Below are 25,973 nucleotides of genomic sequence, written 5' to 3'. Positions count from 1 at the left end.
CGCCTTATGGTGCCCGTGAAGGTTTCCACCAATAAGACTCTCATTTTTATTTTCTCTCGGCTTTCGTCGCCTCATGGTGCCCATGAGGGTTTTCACCAAGAAGACTCTCTCATTTTTTGATTTCTCTTGCTTAAACCAGAGTGTTGCCCCTGATATGAATTCTCTTTACGTTGCTTGACTTGGCATTTTTCGAAGACTGATCGGGAGGTCTTTCTTTGGACAACAGTGTGGGTTCTTGGATATGTTTGAAAGAAAAGGTATAAAACGGGCTCAAAATAACTTCAAATGGGTCAGAATTATAACTTTTGGAATCACATTTCTTATTACAATCACCACTTCTGCCCCAGTTTCTTGCTTGGGGGTCTTTTGATATTTTATTTTACTATGACCGAGCCGTGAGACTGCCCACGTATCGTTAATAGAAATCAGGTCAAACGTAGTTCACACTTGAATTTCCTTGTTGTTATACTCGCTCTTTTCACTTCTTTTCTTTTCTCTTTTTCCTCTTCTTTCTTTTCTCTCTTTTTCGTTATTGATTCCAAAAGAGGGGTATGAAAGAAATAAATAAGGCTCAAAAGGGTAAAGTATTTAGATAGCAGAACAAATTGCCTTCGTCATTTCAAACTTTGAAATAATGCCAAATACAAACAATCAACAATTATACCAAAGAAATCATACATAATATCTCTTGACTGTATCTGAATTTATAGCCATGTCTATGCATTTTCCTTCGATATCTGTTAAACATAAAGCACCATTGGACAATACTCTGGTTACAATAAATGGCCCTTGCCAATTAGGGGTGAACTTGCCTTCTGCTTCAGCCTGATGTGGAAGGATACAGTTCAGCACTTGCTGACCCACTTCAAACATTCGGGAACGCACCCTTTTGTTGTATGCTCTTGCCATTCTCTTTTGATATAACTGGCCATGACATACTGCTACCAATCTTTTTTCATCAATCAAGTTCAACTGCTCCAAACGGGTTTTGACCCACTCATCATCATCAATCTCAGCCTCAGCGACAATCCGAAGGGAAGGGATTTCAACTTCTGCAGGTATTACTGCTTCAGTGCTATACCCCAACAAATAAGGAGTTGCACCTACCGAAGTACAGACAGTAGTGTAATATCCCAACAACGCAAATGGTAATTTTTCATGCCATTGCCTCGAACCTTCATTTTCCGAAGTATCTTCTTTAAGTTTTTGTTGGCTGCCTCGACTGCTCCATTCGCCTTGGGACGATATGGGGTAGAATTGCAATGTGTAATCTTAAACTATTGACATACCTCTTCCATCAAGTTACTGTTAAGATTAACACCATTATCTGTGATGATCACCTTTGGGATTCCGAATCGACAGATGATATTTGAGTGAACAAAATCGACCAGTGCTTTCTTAGTTACCGATTTGAAAGTTTTGGCCTCAATACACTTGGTGAAATAATCAATGGCTACCAGAATGAACCTGTGCCCGTTGGATGCTATTGGCTCAATTGGTCCAATGACATCCATGCCCCAAGCAACAAAGGGCCATTGTGCTGACACTGTGTGCAATTCTGATAGTGGAGAATGAATCAAATCTCCATGTACTTGGCACTGATGACATTTGCGCACAAAACTGATACAATCTCGCTCCATGGTGAGCCAATATTAACCTGCTCGGAGAATTTTCTTCGCCAGCACATATCTACTCATATGTGGTTCGCAGACACCCGAATGTACTTCAGACATGACAGCCGTAGCTTGTCTAGCATCTATGCATCTTAATAATCCAAGGTCTAGTGCTCTTTTATATAAAACTCATCTACTTAAGAAGAATCCACTTGCCAACCATAGAATTGTTCTCTTTTGATCCCCCGTGGCTTGCACTGGATATATCCCCATTCTGATGTACTCCTTGATATCATGGAACCATGGTTCGCCATCAAGTTCCTCTTCAATCATGTTACAATAAGCATGCTGATATCGGATTTGAATATGCAGAGGATCGACATAAGCTTTGTCCGGATGGTGAAACATTGATGCCTGGGTAGCCAAAGCATCGACGACCTCATTATGGACCCTGGGAATATGCCTGAACTCCACTGATCAAAACCGTTGACAAAGATCATGCAAAAATTGTCGGTACGATATGAGCTTCAAATCTCGTGTTTCCCATTCTCCTTGAATTTGATGTACCAAAAGATTTGAGTCTCCCAAGACCAAGACTTCCTGGATATCCATGTCTGCAGCTAGACTTAGACCCAAAATACATGCCTCATACTCATCCATATTGTTGGTGCAATAAACCGAAGCTGAGCCGTAACAGGATAGTGATGCCCTGTTTCAAAAATAAGCACAGCTCCTATTCTGACTCCTTTCGTGTTGGTAGCCCCATCAAAGAAAAGTTTCTAGCCTGGTTTTTTAATTTGCTCCAGTTCATCGATATGCATCACTTCTTCATCGGGAAAATAAGTTCTCAGTGGCTCGTAATCTTCATCGATCGGGTTTTCGACCAAATGATCGGCCAATGCTTGGGCTTTCATCGCAGTCCGAGTCACATAGATGTTGTCAAATCTATGAGCAAGATCTGCCACTTCGCAAGTCTTCCTATCGGCATAGGCTTTTGAAAGATATACTTCAACGGATCCAAGCATGAAATGAGGTAAGTAGTGTAGGATGACAAATAATATTTCAATTTCTGAGCCAACCAAGTTAAGGCACAACATGTCCTTTCCAAATGAGTGTACTTAACCTCATAAGCCGTGAACTTCTTGCTAAGATAGTAGATGGCCTGTTCCTTTCTGCCGGTGATGTCATGCTGCCCCAGTACACAGCCAAATGAATTTTCTAGGACTGTCAAGTAAAGAATCAAAGGTCTCCCTGGTTCTAGCGGAACCAACATGGGTGGGTTTGACAAGTATCCTTTTATCTTATCAAATGCTTCTTAACACTCATCAGTCCACTTGACCGCAATATTCTTCTTCAGCAACTTGAAAATCGGCTGACAAGTTGTCGTGAGCTGAGCAATAAACCTTCTAATATAGTTCAACCTCCCTAACATATTAATCACTTCAGTCTTGTTCCTCGAGGGTGGCAATTCTTGGATGGATTTGATCTTTGATGGGTCCAACTCGATGCCTCACCGGCTGACTATGAACCCCAGCAGCTTTCCGGATGGAACACCAAATGCACACTTGGCAGGGTTAAGCTTGAGATTGTATCTACGAAGCCTCTGGAAGAATTTCCTCAAATCCCGAATGTGGTCGGCCTGATGTTTTGATTTTATGATCACATCATCTACGTATACCTCAATATTTTTGTGTATCATATCATGAAACACAGTAGTCATCGCCCTTATGTAAGTTGCCCCAGTGTTCTTCAAACCAAATGGCATTACCTAGTAGCAATAAGTTCCCCATGGCGTGATGAATGCCATCTTTTCTGCATCTTCTTCATCCATTAGAATCTGATGATACCCTGCATAGCAACCGACAAAAGATCCAATCTCACGCTTGGCACAACTATCGATAAAAATGTGGATATTGGGTAGTGGGAAGTTATCCTTCGGACTTGCTTTGTTGAGATTGCGGTAATCGACGCATACTCTGATCTTGCCTTCCTTCTTCGGCATAGGCACAACATTAGCCAACCAAGTAGGATATCGAGTGACCTAAATAACCTTTGCATCCAACTACTTGGTGATTTCTTCTTTAATCTTCACACTCATATCAGTTTTGAATTTCCTCAACTTTTGCTTGATGGGAGGAAACGCTGGATCAATGGGCAATTTGTGGACCACTAAATCATTGCTCAAACCCGGCATGTCGTCATACGACCATGCAAAAACATCTTTTTTATTCGATGAGTGCTTTCATTAACTCTTCCCGGATCTTTGGCTCGAGATGGACACTTATTTTAGTTTCTATGATATTATCTGTGTCCCCTAAATTGACGGCTTCTGTTTCATTCAGGTTGGGTTTGGGTTTTTCTTCGAAGGCTTCATCTTCATCGTATTCTGATTCGTAGTCACAATCTACTTCTTGAACTATTATTTCGGAATCAGATTAATTTTTAAGACTGGGCTGAGGATTCCTCATGCATGCCATGTCATTAGAACCAGCGTAAAAAGAACTGTATAGAAAAGAAAAGAAAAACAAAAGAAAAATTATCAGGAATGATAAAGAAAGGGAAACTGCATTTCATTGAATGATGAAAGATAACAAGGTTTGCACACTTCAAACAGACTGAAAGATAAAAAAAATCTGGATTACAACCCTGGAATAACCCAGACAAACTGAAGGAAACTCAAAATAAACTACCAAGACTCCTTCCGAGTGGGGAGAGGAGTAGCCTTCCAATTGCTAAGCTTTGTTTTTGGCTCGACAAACTGCACTTCCGCGTTGCTAGAACCCTCTCCAATTTCCACCATGTTCACACTGTCGAATAACTTCTCAAATCTTTCAATTAACTCCTTGTCAGGATCAATCAAAGAACCGGGAATTGCTGTTACTGGGCGACTTCTGGTACCAGACTTGACAAATGATTTGGAAAGATGTGGGACTGGCTTTAGAAGGACCCATGCCTTATGTTTTAGCTTTCTATCCTTTCTTATGTCTGCGGTAGTGGGCTTGAATCCCAGACCAAATGTTCCCAAGTTTTTAGGAAGGGACACCGGCTGTATGATGCCTTGCAAAGATGAGCCCAAACCTTTACCGAGTACAAAACCATTCTTCAACATCTCATAGGCTACCATGACTGATGCGGTGGTTATCTTTGGATTTAGAATGTATTTCCCCTCCGGAACTTTCTCTACCAACATCGTGTCAGAAACCTGGTAGACCCATGGTCCCTGGACATCTTCCACTTCAATGATCGGTACAATGGCATTGCTACGAGCGCATAAACTGTCTTTCCCATGCACAACTATTTCTTGTCTATCCCATTCAAATTTGACTACCTGGTGTAGTGTTGATGGGACTGCTTTAGTGGCGTGGATCCATGGTCGAACCAACAACAAATTATAGGAAACAAATATATCCAGCACCTGAAACTCCATTGTAAACTCAACTGGCCCTATCGTGAGCTCCAACACTATGTCCCCAACTGAATCTTTACCTCCGCCGTCAAATCCCCGCATTCAAATACTATTCTTATGGATCCTTTCATCTTTTATTTTCAACTTGCTTAGAGTGGAGAGAGGATAGATGTTTGCGCTTGACCCGTTGTCAACCAATACCTGGGTCACCACAGAGTTCTCACATTTTACTGTGAGGTAAAGAGCTCTGTTGTGCTCAGTACCTTCTACATGCAATTCATCATCGGAAAATGTGACTATGTTTGCTTCGAAGATTTTGTTGGATATTTTTTCCAAGTGATTCATAGAGATCTTATCGTGAACATACGCCTCATTCAAGATCTTCATTAAAGCTTGGCAGAGCTCATCCGAATGGATCAATAATGACAATAGAGAAATTTGAGCAGGTGTCTCTCTTAATTGCTCCACGATAGAGTAGTCCTGTAGCTTCATCTTCCTCAAGAATTCTTCTGCTTCTTCTTTAGTTACGACTTTCTTTACTTGCGCTGGATTATCTTTATCTCTTCTTAACTCCTCGGAAGTAAAACACCTTCCCGAGCGAGTCAAACCCAGTACTTCACGGATTTCTTCTTTGACTTCCTTCCCTTTGTACATCACCGTTACCCGTTCGTAATTCCATGGAATAGCCTTGCTGTTGATTATTGGTAACTGGGTTACCGGCTTGATAATAACCCGATCTGCGTGGGCACCTTCCACGATTATGACGGGTTTGTTGGACGCTCCTGGTACAATCACCTTCACCCCTTCCTGTTTCATTGAAACTTTGCTTAAAGACCCCTTCTTAATTGCCACAGATGGCTCAACACTTTTTTTGCTCGGCTTGAGCACCAACTTCCCACCTGCTGATTTCATATGTCTTAACTCCACTAGACTGAATCATCATGATGGTCTGTGATGGCTTCTTGGGTTCTCCCTCAGCATGCACTATTTCGATCATATTTGCCTCCTAGTGGGCTGGCATTGGATTCTTGTTAATATTGGGCGCCTCGGGAGCTTGAACTTCAATTCTATTGGTATTAATAAGCTCCTGTATCGCACTTTTCAAGTGCCAGCACTTTTCTGTATCATGACCCGGAGTACCAAAATAATACTCACAGCTGACAGTATAGTCAAGATTCTTTGGAGGAGGATTTGGCAGTTTTGACTGTATCGGCCTTAGCATATCTAGTTGTTTTAGCTTGTTGAATAGACTAGTGTATGATTCTCTTAACGGAGTAAATGTTTTATTTTTCTGTAACCTTTCACCCTTGAATGCTTGACTAGGCCGGAAACTTGGTCCGGGTGTGTTTTGGTAGGCTCGTGGATGTGGATAAGTATTTTGTAGGACGGGAGCACGCCATTGAGTGTGGGTAGGAGGTTGGTTGTATGCTTGTGCATGGTGGACGGAAAAATGAGATTCTGGTGGGGGATAGTAGTGTTGGGGTGGATTGTGGTGATAAGTTTATTGGTGGGGTCGAGGTTGATTGTAGTGGTAAGGTGAACCTCTGGATCCGGACCAAATTCCTGAATCAACCATTGCTGCTTCCTCTCTCTTCTTCTTCCCAATCCCTCCTATGCCGCCCTGAATAGCCTGAGTAGTCACTTTGATAGCCGAATAGCTCATGATTTTTTTCGACTTGAGGCCGTCTTCTACCATTCCCCCCATCTTTACCACTTCGTTGAATGACTTTCCCACAGCTGAGACCAAATGGCCATAGTAAGTAGGTTCCAAAGCCTGTAGGAAGTAATCTACCATTTCACTTCCCTTCATTGGGGGATCTACTCTTGTTGCTTGCTCCCTTCATCTGAAACCATATTTCTGAAGCTTTCACTGTGCTTTTTCTCCAGTTTAGTCAGGGACAATCGATCTGGAATGATCTCAAGATTGTATTGGAAGTGACAAGCAAATGCTTGCGCCAGATCATCCCATGTGTACCATCTTCCATGGTCTTGGCGGGTATACCATTCCAATACTGATCCACTCAAACTCTGACTGAAGTAAGCTATTAACAATTCATCTTTTCCTCCTGCTCCCCTCATCTTGCTGCAAAAACCCCTCAAGTGGGCTACTGGATCACAACGCCCGTTGTATAGATCGAACTTGGGCATCTTGAAACCTGCCGGTAATTGCACATTCGGGAACAGACATAGGTCCTTGTAGGCCACGCTGACTTGCCCTCCCAACCCCCACATGTCTTTGAATTATTTTTCTAAGCTTTTAGCTTTCCTGAACATCTCCTCCTATTCGGTATTTTTGACTGGTTTATCAGCTTCTATCGGGAGGTCAAAGCGAGGAGTATAGGAATGGGTTTCTGGAGCTTTGAAAGTGGGCTCCGAGGGGTAGTATTGGTTGTCCTGGGCCTGGAACATAGGCTCGCTAGGAGATTTGTGGAGTGTAGCTTGTGGAGGTGCTACGAAGATAGGAGTTACTGGTGGAGGAGAGTACGGAATTGGTTTAAGGGGTGGAGATTGTGGTGTATGAGAAGTGCTGCCCCGATAGTGTTGTTAAATGGGAAAGCTCGGGGATAGAACGGTGGCAGGATGATCCTAAGTTTGATCCGATGGTGGAGTGAAGGTAGGGTTAGCCGGGTAGGCGGATGGCGGTTGTCTTTAGCCCAGGCCTGATACATTTCGGCCATTTGTTGTTTTAATTTGTACATCTCTTCTTTTATGGCGTTAACGTCCAACTCTTCTCCTTCAATGACACTGGTTTCTACATCTGGGATAGACATGATTATTTCTCTTTTGGATCTGGTTTGGTATGGGTGGGTTGGTGGTATGCTTAGGTGTACTAACTGCTTGAATTCTGGAAGAACAACCAAACTTGTTAGTGATTAGAGTTTTAACAAATAAGCAACCACACATAGAAATGCAATGCACCTAGGCAATTAGTCATTTCTATCATGTATTTGCTCGATTGCTTGTGTCATCCCGACTTTTCCTGACCTTTCCCTTTTATTGTTACTCACGCCTATCTTTTATTCCCCTCCCCTTTTTTCATTTTATTCATTTATTTTCTTTGTGGTCTAATCTTATGAAGATTTCCTCCGTATCATGACCCTGCATGAATCAGACCGAGCGTAGTTCTGGGGTACAAGTAACAAAACCTTTTTTTTTGGGATGTTCGAATTTTCACAAAAAGCAACTATTTTGATTCAAACTAACGGACTTTGATGAAAGGAAAAACAAGGCAACATATTACAATAGAAGAAAATACAAGTTTGAAAACAAATTGACCGACTCCAATAGAAAGAACATACAGACTCAAGTGAAAATCACGAATACATCAGTGCGTCAACTGTTCCTGGGGTCTGCGGGACATCATTCGGTCTCGCCTCGGGCCGACGTGCTAAATCCCCTTGGAGGTGGTAGAGACTTTCCATTATCCGGTGGACAAAGGTCATCACAGTGGCGAAAAAAATAGATCTAGTCATATCCTCACAACTACTGCACTTCATTGTGATATAGTCAGCGATCTTTCTGACTCTCTCTCTTATGACACCCTTTTTTTGCAACAAACGCCCAATCTTCCATGACCTAGCTTCCAGAGTTTGTTCAGCTGCTTGATTTTGTTCTTGAAGTTGTTGCAAATCTCTTTCCAAATGTTTTCTTTCAGCCTTGAATTCTTTCGCCTGTTTGATCATTTTGTCCTCAATGGTGACGACCCTTTTCTATAACCCCGCAACCTCATTGTCGTATCTTTATTTTAATTTTTTAACCGAGCGTGCTTGTTCTTCTGCAATTTTATCCAATTGCTTTCGAGCCCTAGCTACTTCACCTTCTGCTTTGTCCATATCAAAACTATATTCACCCACTTTCTGCCTCAGGTTATATCTGAGATTTTCATCTTTGGCACTTTTGACAGGATTTTCTGCCGCTATTTTCATTTTCTAAATCTGGGCTCGAAGGGCCTTATTTTCTTTGGCTTGCCTTTTCTTTTCACCCTCATCTGCCGCTGCTTGTAAGCCATTCTCAAATTGAAGGTCTTTGACTTGCTTTTCCAGCTTTCCTATTGTGGCCCTGTACTCATTTTGCTTTGGCCAACCAAGCCCATGGTTCTTGCGATTCCTCGACGAATTCCTGAATGTGTGGTTTTTTGGCCGGTCTTTCTGGTTTGACCCTTGCAGTGTTCTTCTTTCTATACCAGGAAATATAGGCGGGTAAGACCTCGCCTCTAGATAGGTCCCGCATTCGAGTGTTCGCCGTCAAATACTGGCACCCGTTCCAAATAGAACGAACTGTTTCTTCGTGAAATTGGCTGTCGGAGCTAATCTCAACCGTGTAAATACTGAGATCTTCATCTGGATGCGTCACTTGACACCTTCCCAATTGTCTCATCACTCGGTAGGGAGTGTAAGGCTGAATACCTCGAAGACGCATTAGAAGGAAGTAAGGACAAGCGACAGGTATATACACAATTTCTTCAACAGGAAGCCAACCTAGTGTCCATTCTATTTGTCCCGTAGTGATGGCGCGAAGGCGGGCTATCCATTCTCCAAAACCCTCCGATAACTTGAACCCTGAAATCCTGTGTCGAACTCTTCAATCCAACTTTTCTCTGCAGACCCATAACTCATATACTGAGGGTGGTGACACAGGTATTCGATCATCCACATTTGTATTAGCAAATTGCATCCCTCAAAGAAATCTGCCCTAACTTTACAAGTTGTAAGAGCTCGGTATATCTCAGATATTATCATAGGGGCAAGGATACTCTTGGCATTGGTAATTAAGACTTTGACGACTCCAGCCACTCGCAGATAGATATTCCCATCTTTCCGGGGAAACACGACAAGGCCTAAGAAAGCTACCATGAAAGCGAAACGCCTATGTTCATCCCATTTTGCTTGGTTTACTTTGCTACAAACCCCGCTTTCCGGATCATTGAACCCTCCTATATGCCCGTACCTCCGGTATATAAAATGTAGAGTGGAAAAACCACCTTCCAACTCGGAATATGGGACTTCCTTTCTTATTTTTAACAAATCCATGAATTTGTGAGAGTTAATGGCTCTTGGAGCGATCAGATACTTATGCCTCAGCCCTTCAGTACTTCCCATGTAACCTACTATCACTTCCAAGGTGGGTGTGAGTTCAAAATCCAAGAAATGCAAGACGTTGTGAGCCGAGTCCCAAAATGTGACCAACGCCTTTATGATGTCTCCCTTAAGCTTTATATTCATCAATCCGGTGAGACCTCCCAAATGCAGATTGACCTTATCTTGCTCTGACTTGCCCAGATCTTTCCACCACATACGCAATTCCAAAGAGATTTTGTTCATAACTGTTGCCGGCAAATTCTGACTCGTGCTCATTCTGCATGTTTATTAGGGTGTTTAGGCAAAATTAAGACTTATTTGACTCAAAAATAAAATTAACACACATTTTTTCAAAATGAAATAAAAACCCGGTTTTGCAAATACAGCCTTTCAGCATGAAGATTTTAAGGCTGTGTCGGCTAACCAGCCAAAACTTTGAAAAATGACCAAAGGTGGATGTTCTTGCAAAAGCAACCTTCCAGCGCCCTTTTGGGGACATTCGACTATTTTTGACAAGAATGGCATTACTTTAATTATTTTAAAAAAAAAATAAAATTTTTGTTCTTTTTGGGCTATTTTGCAAAAAGGGCAGTTAGACCCGATAGGGGTTGCCTACGTATCCCACATCCGGTGAGAATCAAACTTTCGTAGTTCGGGCAATTTTGACAAAACAAAAAACCAACTTTTTTTTCTTGAAAACAATAAAAATTCTCTTTTTGTTTTTTTTTTTCAAATTTTCGGCATAGTTTTGGTATATTTTGGGATATAGTTTTTCAAAACAGGTAGTTACCTTCCTTAGCCCTCACACTGCTATTTTCTTTTCCAAACTCTTTCCTTTTATTCAAAAGCCGGTCAACATGCAAATTCGAAGCAAATAAATGCACAAATAGCAAGTAAGATGCATCAGGATGGTCTTTTTTATTTTTGGTACACCTGTCCTAGACAGACCCAACCTCTGTGTTGAGTCTCCAAAGTGAAAATGCACATGATGCAGACAAACGTTCCTACTAGGGATCCGACATGAGGTCTTGTTATACTAGGTCTAAAACCTGGGTTTATTTGTTCTAGACCTGGCTTACCCGAGCGGACAACTCGAGCCGAGGAGGGGCTACATACCGGTAACCAAAAGATCATCTGGCTTTGCAACTTGTCCGAACCTCGTTCTATTTGGAATAGGACACTAACAGAAAGAAGTCACGACCAGCGTGCACTCCTCAGGAGAGAGAAGAGAGGGATTTCGTAGTAGTTTATATATACAGTTCAGATAATATCAAAGCGGTAAAAAGCAAACATTTAGCACATTAGGCCCAAACATGTAACAAAATCAGATAAATCCAAATATAACAATTTATCTAAGCTCGAATTCTGAACCCTGAACCAGAGATTCTAGGTTCAGTCCCCAGTAGAGTCGCCAGAGTTGTCACACCTCCTTTTTCCTACACCCAGGAGGGTATAAAAGGAGTTTTTTTTCAATTTAAGTGACAATCGAAACTAGATTATTTAATTAAAAATCAGAGTCGGCACTTGGGACATTTATGTTGTCCCAAGTCACCGGTTCAAATCCTGAACCGAGGAAAAGAATGACTCTGTTTAATGGTCCGCGAAACCAGAAATCCGGGTAAGGAATTCTGTTAACCCGGGAGAAGGTGTTAGGCATTCCCGAGTTCCTTGGTTCTAGCACGGTCGCTCAACTATTATATCTGGCTTAATTATTTGATTTAGAACAATTTGAACCTATGTGCAATTTTAACTTTAACCGCTTTTGTTCCTTTTTAGAGAAAATTGCGACGTTATTAAAACACGTCTAGAACCACGTCACATAAATGCACCCGTGGTCTTTGACACATTTTAACATCGTTGAGATTTGGATTTGAGTCACATAAATATGCACCCGAGTTTATGGAGATAAATTATTAAAATATGTGCCTAAAGCAACTAACGCGTTATTAACTTTGCGAGGGCCCTAAAAATTCGCTAAATGGCACGTCTCAAATTCTAAGTATTTTAAAAGAAGTAATTATACGAGGGCCACGCATTTGTCATTTTATTTGGCACGACGTACCTCGAATTATTCTAATCAAGTGGGGGTATTCAATCTAAATTGATGAGGGCCGTAAATTATTCTACTTATAACATCTCACCTTAGGCTATTGTTAAGAACTCAGCTTACGGTAAAAAGGGGGCTTGGTTGGTAAGTCCCGTTAACCAGGGAGTTGGGCAACAGAGTGAAAGGGGGGCCAGTGTCTGTTCGAGACATTTGGGCCCAAGGGTGAGCCCATATGACCAATGTAGGATTCATACTGCTACATACACCAAGAGATACGAACGCAAGAAATGGGCCAACGTTAGAGGCCCAAGTCCAATACTTCATCATTAGTGATTGAAATCAGGGGCTGTCTTCACTAAAGCTGAGTCAATTTTGACTTAAATACTCGTAATCATGAGTGGATTCAGAATGCTATTTCTCTCAAACAAAGCTAACACGCTATATGATGGATGAGAACAATTCGTAGACAAATGTTTGTGATTTCTATCCCAAGTTTAAAGCCATGCAAATTACAGGCACTCATTTCCAGTTTATGCCTAACAAGAAAATGCTTTTGAAATGGAAATGTAAGAGCATGCATCCCACTCTAAATTCCAGGCCAGTAGTTTCGACACAAAATGAAATGCAAAGTACAACAATACGGAGAATCAGAACCATGCTAAAAATAAGCACCTGATGAATATGCTACAGGGTACTATAATGTATCACCTTCTAATAACCAAATTCCACAAAAGGATCTGCCTAGCAAGCAACAAAATGAAAATTCTGAGGCTTACTTCAGCCTCCTTAATACTCACAGATGCAGCAGACCATATTCAGCACTTATAATGAAAGTCTCTGTACTACAAAACCAAACACTCAACTATAGAAATGGAAATAGAAGAGTGAGTCATTACAAAAAACAAATTGGCTACAGCCTTCTCAAGTAACCACCAACCAATGTTCCACTATGAGGCCGGGTAGCTTAGACAAACTTCAATACACAAAAATCAGAACATGAAAGTAAAAAACAAACTAGAGGATTCATGGCAAGTTAGCAGCAATTTCATATATCATAGTCATGCTCCATGTTAAATTCAAGTAATTTCCATAAATGTCAAGGTATACCTGAGATTGAACAACAAAACCAATAGAGGCTGAGATATCAACAGTAACAACAATAGAGTTCAACCAAATTCAGTACCCAGAACAGATGAAATCAACTCAAAATTCCACCGAAACAGTGATCCTTATCAAAGCTTGGATCAAAAAAACTTTCAAAATCACTGTCACTCCATTTCAAATCTTAGAATAAAAGACTTTTGTTTTCAGAAGCAAAAGAAATCAGAAAATCTTGAAAAAAAACTCAATGAAACAGTACTCCCAGCTTCAAATGAAACATCATACTTTTAAGATCAAAATCTCAAGACTCAAGCAGAATTTTCAATGGAACAGTACATTTCCCATCTTTTTTCTGGTTTTCAGCTATTTTTGATTTTTCTAGATTTTCTCTCTTGAAGTTCCAACCGCCTCTATCTCTGTCTTTTTCAGGTCTTAACTCTATTGTTCTCTCTTGCGTTTTTTTTACTTTGTCCCCCTTAACACCTCTCAAGTTCAACCTTTAAATAGGCATTCATTTTAGTGTATCCTCCATTATCAATTCACCTTTTTATTTTTAACTACCCACTAGCTTAGTGCTTTCTTAATTTAAACAGTTATTACAATCCCAACCCTACCACTATTAGAAGCTTCTTAAGTAGATAAACACTTGAATTATACTTACATTAATCAGTTCTTATCAACATAATTAAACAAGAAGTTAAACCAAACTTTTGAACTAATCCTAATTATTCTGACTAAGTGATTAAACGAGATACGATTTCCAAATTCTAAACAAACAGACCACACGAACTTATGAAACCAAAAACAAATTTACCAAACATTCTGAAAAACAAAACCACAAATCAAAAGATAGTTTATACCAGAAGATTGGTCGAGTTTTCAATTGAAATTGACCAGAGAAAAGAAAAAGAGATGGGGAAAGGCGAACAATAGAATAATAATAACGAAAATAAACAAAAACTAGGAAAGAACTCACCGGACAGGCTCAAACTTGGAATTGGCACTCTGAATCAACCCAAAATAATACCAAACGTTTGTTCTTGGTGCAGAACAAACGAGCGTCATTATTTTGTGATGAAACAAGCTTGAATAAGCCTAGAAATCCAGCTAAATGATATTTCATGCACTGATAAGAATTTTAGGGTTCTAAGGCTCGAACTCAGATTCGATATTTGAAGAGTTCTGGATACATTCGAGGGAAACTAATGATATATTGGGCATGAGGGGGTTGTGGAGGTTATGGCGTGTTAGTTTGGGGTTGATTGGAGGTGGCGCCGCCATCGGAAAAAGTTAGGGCAGCGCTAGGGTTCATCTCTTCGAATCGATATTCGAAGGGCTCCAGGGATGTTCGAAGGTAACGGGTTACGGATTTGTGAAGAGGGGAGTGAGGGGGTTCTACGGTGTAAATTTGGGGCTGGTTGGCCACCGTCCGCCGCCGTGGGTGATTTCCAGCGGGCGGAAGGCGGTGGTGTGTTGATTGGTCTCTGAAGAGAGATGAGAGACGAAAGAGGCGGGTTCTGAGGTGGTAAGGGGGTCTGATAAGTTTTGACATATTAAAATTATTGATTCAATCAAGGCCGTTGGATGATTGGAATCCAACGGTTCTGATTGAATCAATAATTAAAACGGGGACGTTTCGGTTTCATGGGGCCAGACCAGTTTAGGGGCGGGTCAGGGTCGGGTAACGGGCGAAGCTCTGGGCTGTTTTATCATCAAAGATCAACGGCCAGGGTTAGCCATTACAAAACGATGCCGTTTTGGGTCTAGGCTGAGACGAACCGGTTAGGGGTTTGTATTGGGTTGGGTTAATTGGATTTGGAGTGGGTTTGGACTGATTTTCTTTGGGCTTAGAATGTTTTTGGCCAGATTGGCCCAAACTGGATTTCCCTCCTTTATTTAATTCAATTTCTTTTCTTTTCTTCCCATTGTTTTTTCAAAAAATTAAAACTAAAACCCTAATTAAATTATAAAAACCCAAATTAGCTATAAAAATATTAATTAACTCTAAATAATAATTATCATAAATAATTAAATACTAAATTAAAAGAAAACCACACAATTTGACTAAAAATAAAAAATATGTTATTTTTTATGAATTTTCATTTTTGTAAAACGCCTAATTATTAATTAATTCCAAAAAATGTAAAAATCAAATCCTAAATGCAGATGCTATAACTTTTGTATTTTTAATGCATTAATAAAATTAAACATGCAGACAAACATATGCAAACAATTAGGAAAATCACATAATAATTCCGAAAAATAACACATAATTAAAGAAAAGACCTAATTTTGGGAATTCTTTTGGAGTAATTCGTATGAGGCAAAAATCACGTGCTCACATATACGTACCCTTTCACATTAGGATTCAAACTTGCTATTGATCCTGTTATTTCGAGTTTTGTCATTTCTTCGATGTTTGCTTAAGTCAAATTGGCCCAATAGTATGGAGGGCTGTTGCCTGTTTGAGGCATTTGAGCAATATGGCCAGTGTACCTTTTACTTTCTCCCATTTAATTCATATTTACTCCCCCAGACTCTTTCGCAATGGTGTTTTTACACTAGTACCAAGGAGCAAAAGAGTTCTGGTTAGCCCCGAAGATGACAAAGACCGTGGCTGGTATGCCAGGTTTGTTGCTGCCCCTATTATCTCACCGCTTTGGTTGAAAAGTAAAAACTCATGGTAAGGAAAAATTCTTTTACTAAGAGTTTTTATTTAACTCCTCAGTGTCTTTTTCTTGAACTAATTTTAATCCTTCTCTCTATCAGGATTTGTAGTTCGAGGGATTAGTGCCGAGGCGGTTGCGGCTTCTCGTATTTCTTTGGAAAGGGACCAAGAAATAATTTTGGGCTCTTCATCGAAAAGAAAAGCCGTTGATGACCAAGACTCCGAAGAAGATGAAGACGGGGATTCCTTGATAACAAGGCCACGGGCTCGTAGACGTATTATTTGCAACGATGAAGCAGAAGCATCCCCGCGTTGTTCTATTCCTCTTACCGAGTCTGCTGAAGCCCCGATAGTGATCCCTGATGATGTTGATGATGTTCCCGCTGCTGCTCATGGTTTAGGTCCAATTTCTGAGGAAGCCCCCTGTTTGTTTTTCTACTCCCATTCTTGTAATGCCTTCCTTGCCGATCGTGGCTATTTCCGTTCCTCCCCAGGATGTTTTTAGTGCTTTTACTGTTCCTTCTTCAACAATTCCCCCTCAACCCGTTCATCATACTAAGGTTGATTCCTCAATTAGGAGTGGTGTTATGAGGCAAGTTACTGTTGAAGTCCCCGCTGAGGGTAACCTTTTAAGGAAATCAGGTCACGTTGATGTGTGGCTAAAGCCTTTAATTGGTCCCATTGACAGAACTAAGCTAGACAGCCATAGTTCTTTGACCTTGATTAATGACATAGTACATGCTTCTTTGAAGGTATTCCTTTCTTCAAACTTTTACTTTGCCAATTTTTCTATCTTCAGGATTATCATTTCTTTCTCGTTCCCTTCCTTTTTTTAGGCCAACCTTATCGGCACGGAGATGATCAGAAGGGTTACTCTCAGAGCAGTTAGTACGTGATTATCAGTTCGAGGCATATAATTGGAAGGAATAGTATGAAAGTCTTCAGATTGATGTAGAATTGTTAGAAGAAAGTAAGAGTACCTTAGAGTAACAGGTATGGGCCTTGACTTCGGAATTGGCAGTTGAAAAGGCTTCCTCAAGTCAAGCAGATAAGGAAAAGGTTCATCTTGAAACCTCTTTTTCCGAGCAGCTTTCTAAGGCAAGTGAAGAGATCAGAGAGTTGAAGGCTCTCTTGGCTGAGAAGGAAGCATATGCTGGTAAACTTGTGCAAAATTTGACCCAAACTCAGGAAGACCTCCGGGTATCTTCTGATAAGGTTTGTTCTATAGAAAATTTCCATGCCTCTCTTCAAGCTTCTTATGAATCTGCCTTGGCTGAAAATAAAAAGTTAAAAAATGAAATTGCAGATTGGGAAAGAGACTACAAGATCCTTGAAGATAAATCTGCCATTAAAGTGAGTTGGGCATTTTTGAATTCTCGCCGCGATACCCTTGTTGAAGCTAGCCAAGAGAATTTTAACTTGGAATCTGAGTTAGCCAAGAACAAAGAGACTATTGAGAAGGCTCAACAAAACCAAAATTTTTCTTCTCCCGCAGTTGAAGCTTCTGAAAATGTTAAAATTGATATGGGTATCCACACTACTTTAAGCCAGGTTGAGCCCGCTGCTGTTGAGGTCCCTGCTTCAGTCCCTTCATCAAATCAGTGAAAAGTTTATTTGAACTTCTTTGTGTTGTGTTTTTCTTCTTTTTGGTGAAATGTGGTTATAACCCTTGGTCTCATTTGAGGGTTTGTTTTGGAAACTTAAGTCCCAGACATTTTATGGGGCAATATGGATAAACAACTTTTGATTTATGACTAAGTTCATACTTAGTCTAAACTTTCTAATATTAAGAAGTTTACATTACTATTTGAACTTCTGTTTTATTTATTCTTGCCTTTATTTCTAAGGACTTACTGAATAACTTGCATTTTTATTCTTCAAAAATGCTTCTGTTAACTTCATGAATACTTAAATTAATCATGAAATTTATAAAAGAGGGCCCTTTTATATTCGACACTTAATGAAGAAGACGTCTCAACTTCATAACGGTGTTAATATACGATAAAAGAAATAGGAATACACATGTTTCTTGAAATAACTTTGACAAGTTTTTATTTGAACTTTGTCTAGTTTTGAATAACACTTTACATGTATTTGAATTACATATATAACTTTCTCGTAACTGTTTTTCTTATAACAGATTTAAAAAGAAAAATAGACACAAGGTTTTTATTTATAACCCGTTTCAGTACATTGCCTTATCCTAACTATGGTAAGGTTTTTCTTTGGCCTTAGTTCATGACTTTGCTCTGCACTTGACTCATTCAAAATTAGTGAACTCAGCCCAAACAGTCCTCACAATTAGAAATAGGGTGATAAAACAATTTTAAATATTTAAATAGGTAAAACATGACTGAGGATATGCTTTCAACAAGTAAAGTGAGGAAAAATAGTAAAAATGCCCCTAAGGGTATCAACAGGTTAGCGCAAGGCCTCAAACATGGCATACAACCCATAATACAGTATAAATGACTAAAGTACGGAATATCATAAGGTTTCCATCGCAAGACAAAAATATCATTGAACATTCCTAGCCACTTATCATAATCCGCTAAGCTCGATTCTTAACCATACCGTTGGCTTGAAATCCTTAGGAACCACATTTCTAACCTTCGAATTCACTAGGACCGTTGTTGAGAGTCACCACTCTGGCTTGGTCCCCAATATAATCAATTCCAAGGATCTGCTAGTACATGAACATCCATCTCCATGAAACACCCTATTGAATCACTTCCCTTGTAAATCACCTCTGTACGAAACACAAAATCCCAAGTCTTTCAAAAGACCAAACAATAATCGATAAGGCCATTTATGGCACACATTTCTCAAATCAATTTCTCAAATTACCTTTGATGTTCTTTTCCCTTAGCTATAATAACTCACCAATACGCCGATAACCTGAAACCTCACAAGTAGGCAACCATGCGACCTTTTCGTAGTCGGTGAGACTCTCCGACTTAGCTTGAAGCTAATATTACAAAACTCCGGAACCCACCAATATTCTTTCTTCATCACTGAACTGATCTTGCACAACCAACTCGGCAAATTCCTCGAAATCCTTCCATTAGCATTTCATGAACACTTCCGAATCATTAAACACATTCGCATATTCAACCTCTTACCTGGTAGCCATTAGAATTCTTTGTAAAAGCTCCGTCAGCATCACGCGACCGCTGACCTACTCGCAGGGGATAACCCACCTGTTGAGATTACATGCCGACATCTCCTAACGACACTGCACTGCACAACTACTACGAAATCAGTAACCCATCCTGAGCCTATGCTCATTCACTAGTTGTACAAGTCCATTCATTCCTCATGGATATCAACTAAATGTACGACAATAATTTTCAATTCAAAGTCATGTTTTATCCTTCTTCATATCAAACAAATCCTTCCTGTTGTGTCAAATCTTCTGCCGTATATTGGCCAACATTTCGAATTAAGTCCGTAGTCCTAATCACTGTCCACCATGAATTTCGAATCACTCCATACTTTCCTCAAGGTGTGTGGCTGTCCTACCACAATTCTATGGGGCCTGCCTATCGATTATAGTTCTATGGTAATGAAAATACTTTTAATACTGAATATATATAAATTCTCTTCTCTCTTGACTGGAAGAAGGAAATAATCAACTGAATATGCAGTCCCGATAAGGAGAATATTATAACTTATAACACTAAAAAAATATACGCAATTTGCGAGACTAGCAAAATGTTCGTAAATTCCGGGATATGAATGTAATGACGAGATCATGCCAAATGAAGGAAGAGCTTAGCCTTAACATACCTGGAGATTACACCTACATTCAATGAAATATCCTTAACGACAATGTCATTCATGACATATGCCTCACGCTAAAAGAGAATTTTCTTGATCTCATCATTCCAATATTTTCCATCATTTTGCATGTTCTGAGTAGAATTAATGTGCCCTCTAACTTAGCCATTAGCACCTAGCTCAATCCTATTCCAACAATAATTTTTAAGATACTCCCAATTTGTGTTGTCTTGAGATTTAAGGAAAACACCCAGGAATATGCATGTACTCGCTTGTTTTCACTGTACACATCTAAAACACTTGGATATATATCATATCAGTGTGTCATTTTGCATCCTTACAATTAATGAACTATTCATGCATGATCTTTCTCCTGTATGCCAAAACATTAGGACATCATATAATTAATACTTCCACCTGCTTTGTCTTATAGGACCATCTCATACGAACGCACATTGTTTCCGGTAAAATTGCCACAAAGAAGAAAGAATCAACACAATAAGATTTTAGAAGCTCAATCTTTTTAAGGGTTTCTTCATTTTAGTTGTATCTTTCTTGCTTAAGGAAGTGGAAAATGGGAAAGAAAGCTCATACAGACATTTACTATTATTTCTTTGTAATATTAGTTGTTGACAGTGGAATGGATTGCATGCAGGATCACAAGTGTTGGCATTTAATGAGCTTGTCTTCATTTTGTTTGATAATCTACTAACCTAATATGACTATGAGTCATATGTTTTGGCAGTGGTTTGCTGCCACGTGGGGGTGGGGTGGGGTTTTAATCTTATCCCATAACTCATTATTCGGTAATTAATAAATTACCAGCATAATTAAAAAATTATCACAAATTACTTAAAATTCTATTTATTTTTAAAATACCTCATATATATTTTACATATTATACTATCGTGGTCATATGATACCTTACATGGTACTAGTTCGTAATTATCGGGTATTATCGCTCGACCCATATTTTATTCCAAATTGACTACTTTCAACTAAACCCGTTTTTTTAATCCGTGTACCCTCTTATTCTTCATAACACTTATTTATTGCTTGCTATAAATAGCGTAAGTACGTTAATGTCAAGATGATTTCATCCCCGAGTCTTACATCGGTTAACTGAAAACGAAATTTTTAACATACAATACTTCAGGGTGCAACGTTGTTGTAACTTAATACTGTGAAATGTGACATCACCGTAATGTAATACTGCGGTACGTTACATCTCACTTCCGGGCTCTCATTAATTTATTTATGGCGTATTTTCATGTACGAAAATATGGGGTGTAACATCATACCCCCCTTTGGAATATTCATCCTCGAATGTTGATTGATGTGTTTATCGTTCTCATATCCCATAGCTCTTGAGAATACTTTAGTAGTCCTGTTGCCCTTTAGGCAATAGTTCTATGAATAAGTCCAAAGGCCAAAGTATTCCCCCCTTTTAGGCCTCTTTCCAATGCCATGACTTGTGATCAAATTTCTCCCAATCTCATAATTGTTGCTACCTCCCATCATGCAGCTCCTACGATACTAACCTTGTAAGTGTGTTTATGCGACTCTCCTCTCCTTTTTCCTCAGCCAATCTTGAAGTTCTTCTCTTTTTTTTTTCTGGTCGAACTTACGAATATTGCTATATCTTATTCTATAGGCGTGATTATCCACTCGTATGACTTTACTGCATCTACATAGGTCATACTATACCATAATTCTTACCTTGACTTCTCGTTACTAAGGTTTGCTACCAAATCCCAAGTTACTTTCATTTCTTTGTCAGATCATTACTTAATAGAAGGCCCAAACGTTATTTTTTTTTCTATAATAATTACACCCTCATTCTATTAACAGGGGAGCATTCCATCTCTTCTGAATGTTATTAGTCTTAGACTCCTTTTGAGTTCATTCAGGCTGTACTGAACTTTCTATAACTTAGAGAAACCATTAACTTTCTTGTTTTCATGGCTTTCAATCCCGAGGACTTATCCGTTCTCTTCACCCTTTCACTTGACTTTCCTCATCCTTACTCATGTTTCGTTAAAACTTTGTCGCTCTACTATACTTTAGCTTGGGATCTATACATATCTATTTATTCTACCCACAACCTTCCTTCAACTTGCTTTCACCATAGATTTTCTTATGCCATTATGGAACATCAAGCGGGACATCACATTGTCTCTAACTCTTCTTTACTATCTTAATTAGCCTCCTCGATACCTAGGAACCATAGGCTATGAGATATGACACTGACTATGCTGCTATCATTCCTGGATATTGAATCACAGCACTTCTAGCCTTCTATCCGAAGTATGGACTATTCACATATCCTGCCTTTGAATATGTCGTATGTTGTTCACCTCTACCTTTCTTACCTTAAAATATCGTATTGTATCTTCTATCTCTTTCATCACCTCCCGCCTACATAGGTATAATTCACATCCATAACTTGAAGTTCTATTATAATACTCACACCTCTGCTACATACACTATCCGATAGGAGCTTCGTACTGACTTCTTATGAGGCTGGTACTTCTTCTAACTGGCTTTCTTGTGGAGCCATTATAGATTATGGTTGTTATGTTATTTCTCTTGAACATATGATATTAATGTTATTCCTCTTGAACATCTGATATTAAGAGTGATTCTCTCATGTTCTCAAGCACAACTTCTATAATTTTTCTAGGTCCAATAATCAGACTCTTGATTTACTTGGGTGATGTGATTCTCTAGCTTTCTCTTCCTTCCGATCAGCCTTTATGTAGGTTTAAGCTACCTTCCAATTTGTGTCTCATGTTATCAGTTATTGCCTTAGCCTTTCATGGGCGTTATGGAATATCCATGATACAATCTTTTAACAATTCATCATTTGTCTATGCCGTGGGCTCAATTCTTCTTTTCAACTTATACTAGAGTCTTCTATGGCTGTATGATTGACAACAAATATAATGCTCCAAAATCTTGAGTGTGTCCATAACATACTAACTCTAGATCATTGATCGAATAATTCCTTCTGTTCCATCTCAGCTCTCTTAAAACGTATGCAATTACATTTAATTCTTACTTTCCGTTCATTAGCCACGGTAAGTGCCACTTTCCTTTGGAATGCTTACAATGTTGTTGCGCGATTGTTGTTACACAACCATTTCTTCTTTAGGTCGTTGTGCTTAGGTTAAAGCCTTTTTTCTTATCTCCTTAGCTAGTCTTTCGTTGTAGTACTTAGGGAGAACCCTTGATTCTGGTAAAGCTATGACCTTATTACGGACCTTTTTGATGTCCTTACTTGTTTGTAATCATCCGTAGTTTCTTACCTCCGTGCCCTTGTTTTTGTATGGTTTCTTCTGAACTGATATTTTGACTGCCTTCCCCGTGGCACTTTCTTTTATCCCCGTAACACTCATACGGTTTCTTTATCTACCCTGACTCTTGTTTGAATATATCTCAAGTATTATAATGATATTCTTCGAGGCTGAACTCTCCATGTTAGATTCTACTTTGTTTATATCACACGGTCTGACGACTCGTCTATAACCTCTTGTTTAGCTATAACTGGGATCTTTCCTAACCAATTACTAACTACTTGTTGGCCCATTATCATGTCAACATTCCTCATAATCTTTCTTAGGTTATTTCCTTTGTCTTAACTTACGATCTCGCACTGTCTCCTTATTTATTAATAATAATTCGGGCAGGAACCTTTACTTCCTCTCCTTGACATCGTTCTTACACAATATTCTTGAATCGTAGCGTATCTGTAAGATTTGGATAAGTTCCATCTCATTCCTCTTTCATTTATCGCATTCTTCCTTTACCATTTCATAGTCACTAGAACCACTTAATTTTACTTAATGTCACATCACTCCATATTCCTCCCTTTAGGGGTGTACTAAGACTTGGAGCTATGACGACCTGCTTATATATCTTTTTCCTCTTCATCTTTGGCGTCCTCTCACATTATCAATGACCCTTACTCACTTTATGGTAATCCTTTTGTACTAAGGATAACAAAATCCCACGCTCGTGATGGTGACACTTAGTGTAACTGGCATATACAGTCTCTTAAGCTTAACTTTTCTCACATTGCTTGCTTTAGGGAAGCGTCTCCCTGAATGACCATTTCCTGAACTCATCATGGATCTTCTTCTGTTGTCTATTCTATTATTGCCGGAATGCAATCTACAATTCTCATGATGCTGACTATCATCAAATCACTCAATTCCTTTTTATATTTAGTTTATCTTGTTCACCAGTCCATACTGATTCCTATTATTCTGGGGTTTAATTCTCCCTTCTGGTAATCACGTTAGAGTCACAAACTTATTCCCCAAAATGAGGATGTGACTGTATGGCCTATACTATTTTGTTTTCTTAAGGCCCATCACTTTTCGTCTCTTTCTTCATTTGACAATAGGTTCTATAATACTCTACCGTTATCATTCATGTATCACACCTTATTCATAATGTTTTCTTATCTCTCTTCTCATTATTCTGCTATTATTTCTGCATATCCCTTTTCTTGTGAAAACTTCAACACGACATTCTTTCGCTTTTAACTCTCCTTGCTTCATTCATCGGCTCTTCAAGTTGCTTAATGTTCTCGCTTTACTAGTGACACGAGCCATACTAAGGTAATATTTATTCCTTCAAGGCTTATAGTGCATGTGTTTGTAGTACTCATATCTGGCTGCACTATTTCAGAGTGCACCATCTGGTGTCTCATAAGGAGATCTATTAGCATATTTGCAATATCCTTCGGAAATGTAAACTGAGGCAAATAATTCATCCATCATATCTTCTTATACTACTTTTGTTACCCCCTATAGGTCATATTTGGAAGGGGTGCGACCAATTGTATATACCTCCGTTACTATTGAATATAACTCAAAAAGCTTATGTTCCTCTGCCTCAATTATAACGCTGTTAACCTTCATTAACTGGGTACCTCGTACCCTTTTTCACCTTGCTCCTTTTACTTGCTGAAACTTGTACTTGTCTTCTTAATCTCTCATTGTCCTTCACCATAAAGATGGATAAGCATTCTTGCCTTAAGGCTTCTTATCAGAAAGCTTACACCTTTCAGTATACCCGTGATCTACTAAAGACCTCATATTTACTTATCGTAGGCATCATACAAATTGAATTCCTCTGACTCAGCTCTTCCACAACTATCTCTTTTTCCAACCATCTTTCCGGATGTAGGTATCGTCTTATTACGAATAATATAGAATTTCGAATTTTTTGACTTCATATAAGTGAGCTCTACCACACGATCTAGAGTAAGAAGAAAGAGTAACAGTCTTAAATGCCGTGTAGCCTCCTACTTATAAGTGTGGTGTATGACACACCCATAAACAAGACTCTACTAGACACGGCTTGTAGACTCCCTAGGACAAAACTACTCTGATACCACTTTTGTCATGCCCTGAACTTAGAGGGCGAGACCGACACCCAATGCCACACCTATCCTTGCGTACCAACTTGCAACTAAGGGGCTCTGAACATATGATATCATACTTTGGCCATGGGCCACATAGTAAAATGACTGCGAATGATGACTAAATGTCAATATAAAACTGGGCCGACAAGGCCGTTATAATTATTACAGCTGGCAAACCAACCAAATATACATACAAGGCCTGGAAGCCCAACATACTACACTAACTGATAGAATATGTCTACAAGCCTCTACTGATGGATATACTATGATCGGAACAGCTCCATGACCTACTAATGATATATATCCATATATATACAAGATGTACATAAGGCTGTAGACCCGGAAACTCCGAAAGGCATGGAGCTTACCGATCAAGCTGAACTCGAGAAACACTTATTGAAGAGGCCTACCCGTTTGTCTGTCTGACCTGCATACATGAAATGCAACGCCCCCAGAAAAGGGACGTCAGTACAAAATAATGTACTGAGTATGTAAGGCAATATACTGAAAGCTGAAACTGAACTGATAATATAATAACTACAAGTAGCTGGAAGTCAAAGATAATCTGAAGATATGCTTACCTGCTGATACTGACTCAATTCTCTCAATATAGTAAGTAAAATAGCTGCCCGGCCCTATAAGGCTCGGTATACATATATATCTGCTCTGCCATAGTAGGCTCGCTCATAAGCGCTCGACCATACAAGGCTCTGTATCTCGACCAACTGGACTTGCTCATATGCGCTCGGCCACAGTAGGATCGTCATATAACTTACCATCTGATCAGAGGTTGCCCAATAGGGGCCTGCCTATCGATTATAGTTCTATGGTAATGAAAATACTTTT

Source organism: Nicotiana sylvestris, chromosome 10, assembly GCF_000393655.2.
Source record: "Nicotiana sylvestris chromosome 10, ASM39365v2, whole genome shotgun sequence".
Classification (NCBI taxonomy): Eukaryota; Viridiplantae; Streptophyta; class Magnoliopsida; order Solanales; family Solanaceae; genus Nicotiana; species Nicotiana sylvestris.
This window is presented reverse-complemented; position numbering follows the sequence as displayed.